Below are 5632 nucleotides of genomic sequence, written 5' to 3'. Positions count from 1 at the left end.
CCTAACCCTAATCCTTAGCATAAACTTGACTATGATATTAGCCCTAATCCTAACCCTAACCCTAATCTTCAACTAAATCCCATCATAATTGTTATTCTATCATGATCATAATCATATCTATAACCATAGTCCCACCCCTGACAAAATAATATAAATTAATAATAATAGTATATTATAATATTATTACACAAACAAATAGAAAATAATAATATTGCATATTATTACAACAAACATTAATAATATAATATTATGTAGTTCTATTTTTATTTTTTTATTGTAACAAAATAATATAGATTAATAATATTGCGACTGCTACTAACTTATATATATTTGATTTGAACTCTAATAGACGCCTCTCGACATATTATATATATGTAATTAAAATCAAATATATATATAAACTAGTTATATTAATTAGATTATGTATGCCAATATAACACGTTACAAACTTGTGTGATACTCTTCGCAACTTTTCAGTCAAACTATTGTTAACGCTGTTGGACATCAACGCAACAGTTAAAAGAAAATAGCATATAAATGTTGTATAAGATATGCACAAACATTTAATTTTTCATAATTTTGAAGATGGAATGCTCGGCTTTTTCTCCGGTTCTGCGACAAATTATAAACACATTAATAACGAACTGCCATAATTTACCCTCAATTCACTTTCTTCTTTTTCTATTGGAAGATTCAACACTTAACATCTTGAAAATTCTCCAGAGCCGGTCAATTCATACGAAAAGTTCAAAATTCAAGGGAATGGAGCACATAATCCTATTCTTTTGTCAGTATCGATTCTAATTAGCCATGGACGGAGAAGAAGACATCATACCTCCCTCGTTACATGTAGTGATCGAAGAAGACGCAAAACCTCTGTTCTGCTCATATGAGCTAATATTCTGGTTCTGCCCATATGCGCTGATATTCTGGTTCTGTTCATATGGGCTAATATTCTGGTTCTGCTCTTGGCATTCATCACAATCTCTCAATGAGGATTCCTCCAAATTAATGTCAATATCAGCATAAAATAGAGAATATAGTAAAGCTGTAAAGAGAAAAAGGAAAATGTTCGCCAGGGAATTTAGATTGCAGATTCGAAGACTATATTAAACAATCGTAAAGACTATTTATGAAGCAAGAATATTTTGCAGTGCTTGAAATGCAGTTGTATGGGGATTTATTCACAGCCAATTCAGGTATTCCTACTTCCAGCGATTCTCTTCTAACAATCCAATCTCATTCTCAGTAATGTGGACTGACTAACTGCTATATGTTTGCTGCCACTGGTATATATCTCAGGAAGCATAATATGCTTTTAACCAGTGGAAGCATAGTATGCTTCTATTTTTAGCTGCTTTTTGAATTATTCATCTCTGATCTCTTAATGTGATCAAAAAGTTTTTCATGCAATCAGTTTGAATCAACAGAATTTTTATTTCTCTGTCTGCTGCATCAGACGATTTCTTAGCAATTTCTGTGTTAAATTATTTTTCTTCATAGTACAATATCAGACGATAGATCTCAACCTCTGTTATAGCGTTCATATAGAATTCGATTCGACTTTTACTACAAGTTCGGATATTTCGGAAATTCACAAGCATTTTAACTAGCTCTTGACCTATCTCACAAACATTACTTTAAAATCCATCCGTTCTGAGTAATAAAGTTGCAGGATCTGCTCCATTTTTACCAGAAAGAAATATCCGCTGTTCGCTGTGAGGGAAAGAGAAAGGGTGTAAATACTCAAAAGTAAGAGATAAAAGTACCTGCGCAGACTGAATCAACGTTGCCATGTTTACTGACAGAAGGTTGGTGCATTTACCACATCTTACTATCAACCTTGAACAAGCTGCTGCAAGGAACGCTCACCTGGAAAGCACATCACTCAGATTATATCCTTTCTCTTAAAATAACATAGACCTAAACTAGAAAACAGGCCTATAAGGGAATAAATCTTGCAATTCATTGAAGTTACAGCGAAACTTCAATTGTAAAAGAAGCCCTTATTTTCATATATTTTCACGGGTATTTCAATTAGCATTGCTCAGCAGTCAGTATTTAACGTTTAGCCTCAAAATGGACATTAACTTTGCAAGCAAGATTTCGGTACACGTTACAGTGACATTTACGAAAACAATTGAGGAGATCCTTTCACAGAGGGTCTCAATTCACCTTTAGAGGTCACTTTCTAGCAACAACTCTACACGTACAGAGATAACTTCAAAGAGCGAAGGGTCAATATTTATGTAGCATATTAAACAAAATTTACAGTCATATCTTACAAGACCACAGAGACGGAGGAGGCCACAAGCAATAATAACAATAATAACAATAATTGTTAATACGTTACCGCGAGGACAGAGTTACACCAGTTGCAGTGAACGTAGAACAATTGTTCCGACCCCTTATCGAATCCGCTTGACATGCTGAAAGCGAGGAGGAAAACACTTGGTGAGATCCTATAACAAAGATCAGGCTTCTGTTTCCAGATCCCACCACAACAAAGCCGCCCGGACTCGATTCTGTGGCAATTAAGGCGTACGGAAAGCAAGGAAAGATGAAGCTTCAAGAGTGGAAGGCGGGTGAATGGGTGCCTGAAAGCCGAAGATCTGTGGGGTTAAAAACTAATCCGGAGGAAATAAAGCACAGAATCCGCCCAGTTTGTGTATGAATGCGATGATGTGAATGAAATTGACGATGAGGATGATGATAGAGGAACAGTGGTTGGATATGATGGAATGGATTCGAGCCTGCACTGGGAATGGGGGGCCTATTTGCTGCTAATCGCATTTCTAGGGCTCGGACTAGGAGAGGGACGCGATAGAAAGGAGGAGAATCGAAAAATTAGGAATTCCCCCAAATGTTAAGGCCATGACCCCGCTATCTCTGTGTGAGCGCTACCAGAGCAGCTCTGCCTGGTGGCTTTCCCAAGGACATGCCCACAAAAAAACCGTTTTGAATGAATGAATGGAAGAAAGATTTTAATAATATTTTGAGTTGAGGAAAAAAAAAGAGGGGAGATTTTAAACATTGTGTAACCTCTTTTTTAATCTGTTTTTCTGCGTGAATGTTGATCAATAAATTTTTCTTAGTTTTGTTTATCCAAATAGATGTTTAAATTGTCTGTTTTCAAAATATCTTCATAATTGATACAAATGTTGAACAGTAAGATTGTTTTTTTGTGAGTTTTGTTTATTCAAACTGATGTTTAAATTGTCTGTTTTCAAAATATCTTCATAACTGACACAGATGTTATGTATGTTGGACATTTCATGCCAAAATGTTGTTGTCTCTATTGCTCGTGTTGCAAAATAAGCACATTCTCCCTTTCCACTCTTCTTTAGGTTTTGTTCATCTATTTGTTTTCACATCTCCAATGATGGGCGCTGGTTCTTCTATGTAGGCTTTTTCATCATGATCTCCTCCGTAGTTGATTTTTTTATATAATAGACTCTTTTACGGTCATCTTGTTTTGTCATAAGTTAATTTTGAATTTTTCTTTCACAATAATTTGGACCGCATAAAAGTGACTTGAAAATGGACTTAATTTATTTGGAATTTTTTTCCAAATAGAGAACATATATATATATATGCAGTGTTAAAAAAAATTAAATTAAATTTTGATGTATAATATTTTGAAGTCCAACATAGTTAAAGTTGACAGTTTTTTTTCGACGTCATCTTTTGACTACAAAATTTATCATTATCCAAAAAAAAAATATTTTCCATAAGATTCTCTCTTCTAGTGTAAATATTTTTTTTTTATTTTTTTTAATTTCATTTAATATTTATTTTTTAATTTCTAATCAGCCTCTTTTTTAACATTAAAAAGCTACTCGCAATGTTTAATTAATAAAAAATATTAAAAATTATCAAAATAGTAAAATAATTATATGACCAGATTCGTGACTTCGATCTCTGCAAAAGGGTATTTTTCATTTTTTTGTAAAAAAAATGTTGTGTGACGAAAAATTGGCCAAAAGTTCAATCTGGTAAAAATGCAGAGAAAAAGGCCATTTTGGTGCTACATGGCAGGCCACATCGGCTAGTCTGGCCGGACTCCTTCCCGCCAAACTTGATCCCCCATCCGCCCATGGGGCAAAATTAGATTTTTTTTGTTTTTTGTTTTTGTTTTATTTGCCAAGTTAGCTAGCTGGGTTATCAGGGTCAATTTGACAACCATTTGGACGTATTGTTAACGACTTTTACAAGGTATTTTTTATTTAATTTAATATTTTTGATATTAATTTTAATTTATTAATATTTTAATAATTAAATTACGTGTATAATTTGAGATGTTACCCATTTTCATTTAAATACTATTAGAAAGTTTGTCTACATGTCTGTTTGTTTTCTCTTTCTAGTTTAATTAGACTCACATCTTTATTCCATTTTGGGGTTAATTAACTTGTTTGAGGTGTTTTATGCCTTTGGCATGCTTTATGTTTAGATAGAACCCTAAAGATGATAACAAAAGTATCTGAACTCCCCTCGTCTTCCATTGGGCATTGGGTGTAAGAGAAATTCTTATCATCTTTTTAGGTAGAAGGACTTGCCCTCTCAAGAAGCCCATAAGGCCGGTGAGAGGGAAACGACCCAAGCGGTGTTTTTTTTTGCCCGCTATATAAATTAATACGTTAGGCGAAAGCCGAAAGCTGCAATGCCTTGGTGACGTGTATCTACACCGACAACACTCCCTAGTATCTGCACTATGTGTACGCGCTTGTGTGGAGAATGAGGAGTGGGTTCTTGAATGAGTTGTCGTCGCATGGGTAGACACGAAGTTCTGCAGAAGTTCCCTGACTAAACACCTTAGAGTAGTGGCCCACCCTTTTTTTGTCTGAACATTGCAATAGCTTCAGTGCAAGGGGATAGATGGTTTTCCCCCCAAGACATTTACCATAAGAATCCCGTGGGATGAGACAGAAATCCTCGGCTTAGCATAAGCTACTTGTAGCTTTCCAGGGAGAGGGTGATAGGGTCATCCTTCTAGTCTTGGAGGCCCCTAGTTGTTTGCTCACAAAAAAGAAAAAATTAGTGAATACACCCCTCAAGGTGTCCCTACACTTGAGCTAATGAAGATTCTAGGTTGTGGGCTGAAGTTACTACCATGAGAACATTGACCTTAGTATAAGAAAGTGTTTGATGTGTTTTCGATTGTGTTTAGACCCGTGAAAATTGAGTTGAATTTGGCCTATGAACATACACATTGGTCACGTTATTTTTTATAGTATCACTAGTTGTAACGATCATTGTGTCTTCTTGTTTGTGATGTTTGATCTAAATGGCTACAAAAAATTTATGTATGTGTTTCTATATATGTACATGTATGTGTTTATGTGTGTGTATGCATGCATGTGTGTATGTGTATGTCTATGTATGTTTGTATATGCATGTGCACGCATGTGTGTGCATATGTGTGTGTTTGTATATGTGTGTGTGTATCTATGTATGTGTGTGTATGTATGTGTGCATGTGTGAGTATAAATATGCGCGAGTACATATATGTGTATGTGTGTGTATGTATGTGTGTATCTATGTGTGTGTATGTGCACGTGCATGTGTGTGTGAATGTGTGAGTATGTACATGTATGTATGTGTATGTGTGTGAGTGTGTGTGTATGTATGT

At 35.0% G+C, this 5632-nt stretch overlaps 1 long non-coding RNA gene across 1 annotated transcript; it reads right to left on the bottom strand.

The window, feature by feature from the left end:
- Positions 1-716: 716 nt before the first annotated feature.
- Positions 717-2765, bottom strand: LOC131037558 (uncharacterized). Its single transcript, XR_009104252.2, has 3 exons — positions 2354-2765; positions 1770-1872; positions 717-962 (listed from the first exon to the last, which is right to left on the bottom strand). It is a non-coding gene; the product is annotated as an uncharacterized LOC131037558 (long non-coding RNA).
- Between the last annotated feature and the right edge of the window lie 2867 nt (positions 2766-5632).

Source organism: Cryptomeria japonica, chromosome 6 (assembly GCF_030272615.1).
Source record: "Cryptomeria japonica chromosome 6, Sugi_1.0, whole genome shotgun sequence".
NCBI classification, from domain to species: Eukaryota; Viridiplantae; Streptophyta; class Pinopsida; order Cupressales; family Cupressaceae; genus Cryptomeria; species Cryptomeria japonica.
This window is presented reverse-complemented; position numbering and strand designations above follow the sequence as displayed.